Consider the following 13,005-nt stretch of genomic DNA (forward strand, 5'->3'; position numbering starts at 1 on the left):
TGTGGGGCTGAAGGAGGGAGGGTGAGCCTGAAGGAGGGAGGGTGAGCCGTGGGAGGGTAGGGAGGTGGACAGGGGATGGGGAGTTGGGTGCCAGGTTGGAACTCCTGGCCAACACCCAGGTTGTCCCTGCTCTGCCCTTCCCCAGGTACAGCAGCTGCTGAGCCCCGTCCTATGTGAACAGGAACAGGGTAACCTGTATCTCTGCTGCAGAGATGCTTGCTCCCCTGTTCTGAGTGAGGGGAGCCGGTCTGAGCCACCAGCTCTCTCCCATGGAGAAAAATGAGCCCCAAGGTGGGTCCAGCCAGAGGGGAAATCGGTGACTTCTGAAGCACAGGCTCCCATGGAGGAAGGAACTAAGCGGTGGCTCTTAACCTGGGCGGGGATTGGGGGCCAGAGACCTGAGACAAATGCTGTGCGTGTGGTTACAAATGCAAATACGTGAAGGTGGAGCCTGGGCTGCAAGACCGGTGACATGAGCCTCTGGGAGAAGAGCATCAAGGGGGGAGCCCTGGAGAGCAGCTAGGAAAAGTAGGTTGTGGGCACATCGCAGAGGGCTTTGTGCCTGTGAGGAGTTTGTGCGTAACCTGCACACAAACATTTAAACTGTGGAGGATCAGAAAGACCCTTCCAGCTTCTGAGTGTGTGATGGGAGTACAGCAGCAGCGGCGAGTGTAGCTCTGGAAGCTAGGGTACTATTCAGACTTAGGGTCTGAATTTGAGATGATAGGAAGGAGACAGGGAAGGTTGTAAAGGTTTAATACTGGCTGCACATTAGGATCACCTGGGAGCATCAACTAAAGCTGGTTCTTCAGGGTCCTACCGGGCAGCCAGGCTGCAGAATTTGTGGTCTACATCCCACCTGTCTATGTCCCCTTGTGACCCAAAGGGTGACACCCGGGCCAGCAGAAAAGCAGCATCAGTGGCCCCCGGACCATTTTAGAAATGCAGAATCTCTACCCATCCCCCCAGACCTGCACCTGAGCCTCCACTGAACAAGCTTGCCAGGTGATTCTCATGCACGGGAATGTTTGAAAAGCTCTGGCCAAGAGCAATCTAGTTAAGGGGCAACTCATGGCTCCTGCAAGGTACCCACTTCTCAAATAAGACCATCACACCCTAAATGGCTACTAATTCCCCACACTATGCTACATAATTCCTCATGCCTTATCCAGCAAACATTTATTCTACTTTTAAACTTTGGTTTTGAAATAATTTCAGACTTCCAGAAAAGCTGCAAAAGCAGTACAAAAAATTTCCATCCATTTCACCTAGTTTCCCCAAATAGTAACATTTTACCAATTAATCTTATCTTCTCATTCTCTCCTTGTCTGTATCGATGTGTATAAACTGTTTGAAGATTGCAAATAGATATGCATTTACTTCTAAAGATTTTAGTGTCTATTTCCTAAAAAAACAAGGGATTCTCTTACATAACCACAATACAGTGATCAAAATCAGGACACTAACGTTGGTATACCACTGTTTTTACCTGATCTGCAGACCTTATTACATTTTTCCAATTATCCCAATAGTGACCTTTATAGCAAAAGAAAACCACTGTTTTCTGGTCCAGGACTCAGTCCAGCCACACACTGCATTTGTTGCCATGCCTCTTTGGCCTCCTTAACCTGAATGAGTCCTCAGTCTGTCTTTCATGCCCTTGACATTTATGAAGAGGCCAGGTCAGTTATTTTGTAGAACATGAGTCTACCTTTGGCGGACTGATGCTTTCTTGGGCTTAGATTCGAGTCATGCATTTTTGGTGGGAATGCCCAGAAAAGTGATGATGTGTCCTTGCCAGTGCACATCGGGAGCCTCGAGATGCCTGTTGGTTCATTACTGGTGATGACTTAAATCCATTGGTCAAAGTGTCTGCCCAGGTTTATCCACTGTAGACTATTCTGTTGTGTATAATTAATGTTTTCTGGGTTGATCCTGTGAGACTATACAAATAGCTTGTTTCTTGTCTTGTCAGACTTAACCACTAGATCCATGGATGATCTTCGTCTGCCGATGATGTTTCCAATTCTGCTCCCTACATTTATATGCAGTCCTTCAACTCTGAGTTTTCCCTTACTGTCTATTATTCATGTCATCATAGACTCAGACTCTTATTTTATTCCATGAGTTATGGTCGGTTACTACCATTATTTTGGCCCTCAAATTATTTCAGATTTGGCCTTGGGAACCTCTTCAAATTGGCTTCTGTCTTCTTGGGCCATATCCCCATCATGATCTGGGCCCTTACTTCTTTTCTGTAATGAGATATTCCAGGTTCATCTTCTATCTTCGCTGTACCAGCCTTGGAATAGGCCATTTCTCCAAGGAGCCCTTGTTCCTTTTGGTGGAGTCGGATATTCAGAAACCAGGATCTGGATGTTAGGTGTGTTCCTTGTTACTGGGATACCCTTCTATTACATTGCTACTGGGGTGGTCAGATCTAAGGGGAAAAAAAAAACAACAACAGTATATCTCTATGTGTTTCTATCTCTGTATTAAAAATGAGTTCATACGGATACCTCCAATTTCAACCCAGAACCATAGGGTTTATTCTAACCTTCTCCCTTTCCACATTTGCAACCTCTTTCTCCAATGAGAAATCTGACTCCAAGTGACCTACTTTCTTAGTGTTAGAATACCCAGAAAGTAGTTTCAGAATTGTTAGCCCATATGACTGTGAAAAACAAACCTACAAGCAACCACTTATTAATCACCTACTCAGGTGTGGGTGGTCCTTGGCAGCAAATAAGAAAAATAAATTATGAAATCAGACTGCAGTCATCTTAAGGAGACCTAAGGCTCCCAGGTGTGTGAGGCCCTACGTGTCAGCCTGAAGGTATTAGTTTGTCTTGAGGACACAAGGTGTTTGTTAGGGCAGCTGGAGTTAGAGACTGGAGGCCATACGTCTTGTGGCAGTGCTGAGGGAGTAGCTGGCCTCCATGCCCCAGAGGAGTCACCTGGCCTGCCCACCTGGTCCCCAGCCACTGAAGAGCTACTGAGGCAGCGGTCAGCTGATGCCACCACACGCTCTAGTTCCATCAGTCACTGTCCTATCCAGAGTCCACTGTTGCCAAGCAATCCAGGTAATGAATGTGGCTTCCCTGGCTGGGCTGTAAGGAGGGCAAACTCTGGTCAGGCCACGCTTACCACCTCTTCCAACTAGCTGCTGTGTTCTTCCGTGTGAGTTCACACATTGGCTCTCAAGTTCTGCCTGCTCACATACTGTGGGCCAGCCTCCCCTCAGCCTGGAGTGGGGCAGTTCTCCAAAGCACATGCCGTCTGTGAGGCTTGTCCTCAGCCAGCCTTGCCTCCCCTCGCCCTGCTTCTCTGGGCCCCTATTAGAGCATCTTCCTACCCTAGGAAGTGTGCGAAGTGAGCCCTGAGCTCCGGGGATTTATAGTCTGAGGAAGGAGGCAGCTCTGTAAAGGAACCCCAGGCCTCAGAGTGGCTCCGTGCTGTGTCCCCTCCCCACTCCCATCTGTGCAGGACTGGGAGCACAAGGTCACATGGTGGGGATCAGGAAGGGCTTCACAGAGGAGATCTATAAGCTGAAGACAAGTGGCTGTTCCCAAGAAGAGGTGGGGTGGAGGGAGGAGGGTGAGGAAAGGGAGCAAGGACCAGTGGGGCTGGGCTGGCTAACCGAGTGATTGGGGATGGGGAGACACAGAGAACCAGGCGTGGAGGGTCTTGTATGACTTTTGAGGTGGCTCCAGAAGGCCAGGGATAGTTGATGATGGATTCCTTCAGCTTTAAGATGCACTCAGTTAAAAAGTACATTATAAATATAATAATTATTTTTGAAAAAAAACCATAAATGTATGTGCCAATGGTATATCCCAATTCAAGAAGCAGTAAAGTGTGTGTGTGTGTGTGTGTGTGTGTGTGTGTGTGTGTGTGAAAGAGGGAGAGAGAGAGAGAGGTGGTGGTGGATGTAGGTCTAAAGTAGAGAAAATACTTGATTTCATCTCTAGTACCAACCAGACCCGTGCAGCTGTCTGGTGGGTGGTGCTGCAAAGCATCCTGGTCCTGCCTGTGTTCAGACACAACCAGAAAGATGCTGTGATCGATTAGTGATGTCTGTTCTGGGACAGAACACGCTGGGAGCCAGCGTGGAGAGTGAGCACCTGATTCCTCTACTGTGTGCAATCAGGGCGTTCATCCTTAGGTAGTGGGGAGCTGTGGAAGTGTTATAGGGAGGCAGTTAACATGACATCTCCATGAGTGATGCATCTGAGCCCCAATTCACAAACACAGAGATGTGTGGGAAATGACAGTTTAAAATGTTTTTCCAAAATTAAAGCTGACTACATCTGGACTATTGAGAAGTCTCAGTCATTTTGGGGGCCTTCTCAGAACCTTATGCGGCATTGAAGCCTTGTGGGGAGAGGGGAGGCTAGTCATGGACACCTGGTATGCTGTTATCATGGAGATGCCCATGTCCTGTTCACGTGATCCCTTTAGGCCACGTGGCTGTGCTGTTTTCTGTGCTAGGCACAGGGGTACTAGGAGCCTGGGTCTCAGGTCTTGCGTTCCTAGGGACACCAGGCAGCCCCTCCCTGTGATGTCCTGCCACTTCTTTAGGGTGAGGCCACTGAGTGACATATGGGTGCCTGTTCACTCCAAGACTGACCGCCATCCATCCCTTGTGGCACATCTGTCTTCCTCATCTCATATGCACCTGAGCCCATCCCACACCTCCCTGTCCAGGGAGCTTGGACAGATTCTCATCCGTGGGTTTAGGCAGATACAAAAGTTGGGGAGGAAAAGTACCATATCTTACAGGTAACACTGGCTTTTAGCCCAGGAACATAAGCAAACCCTAAAAGGCCAGGCTACTTGCCTGAGATGGAAGAGTCAGGAGAAGAATCTGGAGCAAAAGCACACACTGTTGTTTTCATGTCCTGCTCTGATGCGCATTCCAGCATCCTGTGGAAGGGGCACAGGCATAAGACCGGATGGAAGGGGTTGTCTGTTGGGGAGACAGCAATGGCCCAGGTACAGGGTGAAGAGGCTAATAAGCAGGGTCAGTGGGGAAGAGGGACCAATTTCTGAGGTAATAGGGGTGGTTTTGCCCCTCAGGGAACATTTGACAATGTCTGAAGACCTCTTGGGTTGTCACAGACTTCAGAGAGGTGTGGGGGGCAGTGCCACTGGCATCTTGTGGATAGAGGCCAGGGCTGCTGCTAAGCCTCCCACAATGCACAGAGTGGTCCCCCAATGTGGAATCCTCTAGGCCTGGATGTCAACAGCAGTGCCAAGGCTGAGAAACTGGCCTGAGGTAACTCACAGTTTGCTGATTTGGCAGTTTCTTTCTAAGTCTTACAAAACCCCCGGAATGTAGGTTTTATCTCCATTTGACAGATGGGAAAATTGACATTGGGGGAGGTTAGTTGGCTCAACATTGCTCAAATGGTAAATAGCTGAGCTGAATTAGAGTTTAAGGCCCTCTTACTCCAGAATGTTCAATTCATTCTGCTGGGGCAGTCCACGCAAAGACTTGGTAAAAACGAATTTGTTTTCATCTATTATAAATAGAGCAAGGAAAGACAAAGTGGGAGGAAACGAATGTGAAAAGCTGAAATGTTCAATAAATAGGTCTTGGTTAACTAAACAGTATGTAAGGTATTTGTGAAACTTCCAAACATGTTCACTGTGGTTAGAAAACTTTTTTTTTTTGTTTTGCCAATTTGTAAAAATTTATAAAAATTACCAAACAAGTAGAAGAGACATAATTGGCTGAGAATAAACTGGGAGGAAGAACTCCCCTAAACGGCCCCCCCAAATTTCGGATCCTTTTGTTACTTGTTTGGTTAATTTTTTTCATTGTTTAAATTCCTTTTAGTAATTTGTTTTTGGTGTTTTTACAAAAGCAGTGAGTGTTCATTATGGGAAAACCAGAAAATTAGGTCAATCCAGAAATCTATAAAGAAACTCCATGAGGGACCTTATACCCACTTGCCACCCCCCTCCCAAGGTCAGACATGACCTATTCTTCCAGACCTATCTCTATTATGGACATTTACAGGGATGCGTTTTCCTTCATTCTTCTACTGTTATTTTTTCTTTCTTCCTTTTTAGCAAAAATAGGATGACGTAGTATTTTCTCCATACTTTATGTAACTAATCCCCTATCTTGGACATTCAGATTGTTTTCAACATTTTGCCATTACAAACCTCACAACACAGTGAGGAAATGGAATGTAAAGCAGCCACACAGAACACACAAACCTCACGGCCATAACGGTAAGTAGAAGAAGCCAGACACCAACATGTGCAGTGTGATTCCATTTAGATAATAATCCAAAACAAATAGGCCGAATGAAGCCATGGTGTGTAGAGATACCCATTGAGGCAGACTTATAAAGGCAAGAGAAAGTATATGCTTTTACGACAGAAGCAGGGTGGCTGTGATGATGTGTCGGGAAGGGCATCTGGGGACATCTGGGGGCCAGCCGTGTCTTGATTCTTGAGTGGATGGGGTTTATGTGGGCATTTACTTTACAATACTTCACTAATCAGAACATTTATGTTCTCTGCACCTTTATGTGCATGGCATTTCACAATACATTTAAAAAAAAATGTTTATTTATTTGAGAGAGAGTGGGGAGGGGCAGAGAGAGAGGAAGAGACAGAGAATCAATCCCAAGCAGGCTCTGTGCTGTCAGCACAGAGCCCTATGTGGGGCTCGAACTCCCAAACCTTGAGAACATGACCTGAGCTGAAGAGTCAATGCTTAACTGACTGAGCCACTCAGGAGTGCCTCACAATACATTTTTAAAAATGAACAGTATTAAGACAGGTTGCTAGAATATTAACTAGAAATGTAAGGCAAAATACTTGAGATGGTACAAAATGATGCATGCCACCTCCATTCTACATCAAAATCCCATTTTAAAAAAGTTGATCTTAAGCTTTTTATTTAATTAATTAGTGTATTTACTTAGAGCAGGTGCAAGTGAGCAAGGGGCAGAGAGAGAGATAAGCGGGGCTCACCCAAAGTGGGGCTCATGGTCACCCAATGATGGGTTCAGGCTCATGAACTGTGAGATCATGATCTGAACCAAGTCAGATGCTTAACTGACTGAGCCACCCAGGCACCCCCAAATCCCAATTTTTGAAAAATAATGTGGACTATATTTTTCTACCGAATTGTCCTTTGGGCTGAATTGTTCCCCGCACTCCTACCAACTTGTTCTCAAACCAGATTGTTTTCTATCAAATTGCTTTTGTTTTTGACGAAGTCGTGCGGATTATTCTAAAGCACAGGTACTTTCCGTGGCACTCTGCCCTCCTTCGTCTGACCCCGCCCGTGATAAAGTCCTTCATTTGTAGTGAACCCCTCACTCACCGTGTTTTACCATCTGCCCTCTGGGCCACATGGCCCCAGAGACTCTCATCCTGCCTCAGCTGGGAGCTTGAAGTCTGTCTCTTGCTCGTATTCACTTCCTTGTCCATCTGTGTGCAAATGTGGACAGCTGAACATGCCGTGTGCCAGGCACGGGTGTAGGTACCGGGGCGCCACTGGTGTGGAGAGCTGTGTCTTTGCTCTTATAGAATCCATTTTAATATCAGACAGACAAAACAATGTCCTGTGGTAAGAAAAGATGAGTCTGGATGACAGGGATAGTGATTAGAAAGTGAGGAGGGATATGTAGTTTTATACAGAGGGGGTCAGGGGCCTCGTGGATAAGGTGACCTCTGTGCAAAGACAGGAGTGAAGGAAGGGGAAAGCCACGGAGGTGTCGGGGGAAGGAATTCTGGGCAGAAGGAGTAGCAAGTGCAAACGCCAGGGGTGTTTAGGGAACAGCCCATGGGGCAGGGCGGCAGGACCTGAGGTCAAGGAGGGTGGCCAAGGCCAGGTCAGGTGGGTACTTGCCACTGAGGAGGCTCTAATATTCCACTGAGAGAGTTCCACAGCTGCCTTTTGCACTGAGGAAGGCTGGGATCTGAGGTTTGTTTTAAAAGGATAATGGTGTTTGTTGGAGATCCTGGGGGCAGACAGGGGGAGACCAGCTTTCCAGTGACCTCCCCATGGCTTCACTCTGTGGTGGCCCCTTCACTTTTAGACACTGGCCACTGAGACCCCTTTCATCTCTGACCCGCGGCAGTAGGTAGCACTCCCCTCTGGGACTGGCGTGTCCACAGCCAAGGATGCGGTGGGGGACTGCACTTAATCTCTTCAGATGCACTTATCTGAGATGCCCCCTCACGTTAGTGCTCAAGAAGTTTTGGATCCTGCTTCTGTTAGGCAATCTGAGTGCCATCTTGCCACCTTGGGGTCATCCTCCGATGTGGAGAATGTGCCATCCATACCTGAGTCCAAATTATTGTGTTCATGTTGAATGGGACAGGGTTGGGGAACATGTTCCATTCATGCCACTGGATGCCTTCTTGTAGATAGACCTGCATCCACTAATTTAATCTCCGTGGGACCACAGGGAGTTTTTTAATACTGAAATTTACTGAATACTGATTTTCTCTTTGGAAATACACAACAGAGCAGATTCCAGGCTAGTGGGGTGAAAACAATTTTCTCATTTACTTGCAATTCAATGAACTTTCTTGAGTTGGGGAGAAAGGGTGGTGTTCCTTCTGCTTCTGACAGGTGACTCAGACCCAGGCCAACTCTGCCGCTGCCTCCAGCCTCTGTGGAAACCCCCAGAGGAGCCCCAGTTCCTATAGACAAGTAAGGATTGCTTTCAGCCTTGATGCAGCTCCCTACTAGCCTTTGGCAAGTTTATTTCCATTGCTTAAAAACAAAAACAAAAACCCATACTAACCTTCCCTCTCCGCACTCTGGACCCCAATAACCTTACCCTTTGCTTAGTCAACCTCCCTTCTCTCTGCTTGCTGAAGAGAGGAACAGAACATTTTTAAAAAATTATTATCATACATAGGTAGCACTCTTATACAACTGTGTCTTCCCTATTCTCTGCAAAGGTGAACTTAAATGACTTCCAAAATTACATATATTAAAATAAAAGAAATTTTAAATAAAAATCAAGGTCAGGGAAAAGACTAGGGGGAATTTAGATATACAAATCTCAAGGTCTCACATAATTACTAAAGGCAAGGTGTGAATTTGGCTCTGAGCTTCCTGGCAGCCTAAGCAATAAGAGAAAGGTGATCCATTTAATGATTCACCTTTTCCCTGAGGAAACACACACCCATTCTTCAGGAAAAGCAATTAGATTCCTGCTCTGAGTTCTGAAAAGTGGTTTCACCCATCATTGAGGGATCTAAGTGTGGGAAAGAGAAAGCAGTGCCTCACCCAAGTCCTCTCTTGGCCATCTGTTTCCACTAATGCCTCTTCTAGGCTCCATGCTGTTCCGTGTCCTGTGCTGGTCTGTGCTTGCCCTGCAGCTGCTTTGACCAAAGCTTTTAATTGCCAAGTTGTGGAGAACTGTCACAGCCCTGGCAGTTGCAGAGTTCACAGTTGAAATGTGGAGTCTTTGTTGACTGGCTAGCACTCTAACTACTATTGTTCTAAATTTGCTTTTGGAAAGACACCTGCAGACCTAGTCTCTAAGGCGCCTCCCACTCTTCTGATTAGGTGCCTGCAAAATGTAGGCATTTTAGCAAGGGTGTCTCTGGTTTAACCAGTCCTGTACTTCCTGGTCTCTCCTTGAGAGTCTCTGAGCCGCCTTGCAGAGCTAGAGGGGTTTTAGGATTTGTTTTGACTTTTTGAACAGCATCTAGGTGAGGTACAACCTGAAAAAAAAAGCCCCTTTCCCCACCTTTGGCCATATTCTATCCCTGAGTCACTCTCCTCTCTCTCCTGTCAGTTTAGCCACTTCCTGCCTGCTGTTTGTTGTCTAAATAGCACAGTCAGAACAACATATTTGAACACTTCCCTGCCATCTCATGTAATTTTCCCTTCCAGGCTGATTTCTTTTCTGAATGTTAGAATTTTGTCTTCTGAAAGCCTTAGTTATGTCTCTGACAGTGCGGGGTTTCTCTCCTTGCTGGTAAAATAATCCTGATTGCTCCCATGTGCTGAATGCTCCTGAAAGTCAGGCATGGGGCTAGGTTCTTTCCATACCCTGTCTCACATAATCCCCCCAACAGCCACAGGAAATAAATACTATTATTATCCTTACTTTACGGAACAGGGAAAATAGGAGTCCAGGACAATTGCCCCAGGCATTGGCCCTTGGATCCATCTGACCAGAGTCCGTGTGCTTGATCCCCCCCCATCCAGGGTATCTAAAGGACATTGTATTCCCCCAGACGATCTCTCATTCCACTGCTGATCAGAATTCACTCCAGTGCTCCATGATAACAGCATCCTATCCCTTCTGGGCGATGGGAATATCAGTAAGGCAAGGCAAGAATTTCTCAGACATTTTTAAGTGACCTTTCCAGGAGACGGTTTGGGTCTCCCAGACCTTCTGGGGCAGGGCTGGGGACTGCTGCTGGGTGTTATCCAGCCTGGCCAGCAAGTTTGGTTGGGCTACTGTTTCTCCCTTTCCTCTGTCCACCAGGCCCTCCCACGTGTCTTCTCTCCCAGGCCCATGGTTTCCTTAAAGGTAGACCTATTTCTGACACAGAGCTCCCTACCGTGATTGTCATCGCTCACCTCTGCCCCAGGTCAGGCCGAGAGCATCTGATAAAAGACTCCTCTCTTTTCCCTCAGCACCTCAGTGAACCTCTCCAGCCCTTGAGTCCCCAGTCCACCAGCCCCGTCCTGGCCTTGGGGCTATACCCTTTGCTCTGTACCGGCTCTTGCCTCAGTTGTCCCACTAAATCCTGAGCCTGTCTTCACCAGAGATGCTGCCTTTGTGCACATTGAGGGAGGGTCCCGGAAGCTGTGGCCTGGCACAGCCTGCCCCCCTGTCTGCTGAAAGGGTGTCAGTGACTCTCCTCCAGCATGCAGCTTCCTGTTCCTCTGGGCAAGCGTTCACCCCTAGTCAGTGAGCAGCCCTATCTGCTTTGTGTGGTCCCCACAAGGACGTCCCCTGAATTCCACATGGGACAGTGTGGGCAGAGGGCCGACATGCCGCCTAATCCATGTCAAGCCCTGAACAGTGCTTTCCTACAGGGTTCCTGCCTCTGGAGCCCTCAGCCATGGGAAGCCCGATGCCCTTAATTAATGGGAAGGCCCAGTGGGCGATGGGAACAAGAGGCTGCTACTCCAGAGTCTCTTTACAGAGAGGGTTGCCGTGTTCCTCCTCATCTAGGTCATGGTGACATCTAAGAGGTGGACCAAAGTGGCACTTGATTAAGGGGAACTCCACGGCCTACGTGGAAGTGTGTTAAGTAAATAACAGTTGAATGAAATGATGTCACAGGGTCTACAACCAAGAAGACTTGGTGTAGAAAGAATGCCTTCGAGTGCTATACAGAATGTCCTCCTCTAGGAGCATGCTGGGTTATTGTCACAAGACCCCCATGAGTTTCAAGGGTCAGGGGTTATTCCTCACAAGAGGCAGAGAGGGATGTTAAGATGAAGGTGAGGATGATGACTTAGCAGTGGTGATCCACACTTGTCCTGTGCCTTCCCAGTTTCTGCCTCATTAACTGGGGCCTAAGGCCCCTTCTCGGAAAACGGCCGCATCCAAAGGCTTAAAAAAGAAAATGCTATGTATGGAAAACTGATTAGAGTTTGACACCGCTCTTGCAACAATTGAGGCAAAGGAAGGTGGGCTCTGGTGTTCGAGCCCCCCAGCTCTGTGGACTCGGGGCCAAATGCCTCCCCTCCCTCTGCCTGCATCCTCTTCTGAGTGACGGGGACAGTGGCCGCAGTCACCAGCAGAGCTGATGTCGGAGCTCCCCGAGGCGCGGAGGCAGAGCCCTCAGGACCCGTGAGTTGACCATTTTGGTGATGCGGACCCATACGGCAGAAAGAAGGACACCTCACCAGGCTGCCGTGAGCGAGCAAAGTCAGGAAACCTTGGGAATAAGATTTGTCATCTTGTGGGGGCTGCTCTTTATGTGAGAGCTGCCTCCGTGATTATCTGCGGCCCAGAGCTTCCTCTCCCTCAGCCACAGTGAGCAGGGGCCTGGTGCTGTGGGTCAGCGCAGCTTTTGTCCATTTGCTGACAGTTCACTGCCTGGTGGGTTCAGTTTGGAGTCTGTCCACAGAGGTGGGTTCTAGAATCTCACATCCTAGACCGGCCCAGTGCTCGGCCCATGCTTTTTGGAGAAAGCGGAAGAGAAAGGCTACTTCTCCCAAGTAGAAACACCAGGAAGATCCTTTTTTTTATAAGCCCTGCAGAGTGTACACCATCATGGATAACTTCCAGGGCCCCACAGAAACCTTCTGGAATTTTTAGGTGGTTTGAAGAAGAGGAGGTCCCTAGTAAAGAAGGAGAAAGCCACCTTTTTCTTTCCACTCGACTCTGAACAAGTGCTTTCTTGAGGGAACAAGAAGAATCAGGCTAGCTGGGCGGGACTTGAGGTCCAGAGCCAGTGACACTAGAAAGTGTTACCAGAGGTCAGGGTTTTGTGTTTTGTCCACAGATGTGTCCTCAGCTCTACGACAGAGCCCAGCTCAGGGAGGGTGCTCAACCCCTGTATGTTGAATGAATGAATGAAGGTAAATTAATGCCCTAAAGCAGGTGCCTTCTCTCCTCTCAGTAAATCTCATGTGTCCTTCACAGTCTGTCCTCCCTGCACGTGTCCCATTGTTCACCACGTGCTCTGGCCTCCAGGCCACACCCCAGCCCTGCGGGGCTGCCCCCTTTTCCTAACGCCTGCCTTTGCTCTAGGCTCCTGTCCTCGCTGACACCTACTTTCTCCAGGGCCCAACTTGAATGGCACCACCTCTGTGACTTCTCATGGCACTGTCCCTGCCCAACTTTATTCCACAACTATGTGGTATTAAATTGTGACTCCATCTCCGTCTTTCCCAGCAGAGCGTGGGCTGGAGAGACCGGGAGCCATCTTGGTCGCCCACATCAGCAGAGGTGACTGCGTGGTAACCAGTGACCCAAGGGCGAGTGTGGAACAGGAAACAGGTAAGAGGGGCAGCTACACCAGCATCGGTTCCGATCAACACATGAG

Source organism: Panthera onca, chromosome A3, assembly GCF_046562875.1.
Source record: "Panthera onca isolate mPanOnc1 chromosome A3, mPanOnc1 haplotype 2, whole genome shotgun sequence".
Taxonomy (NCBI): Eukaryota; Metazoa; Chordata; class Mammalia; order Carnivora; family Felidae; genus Panthera; species Panthera onca.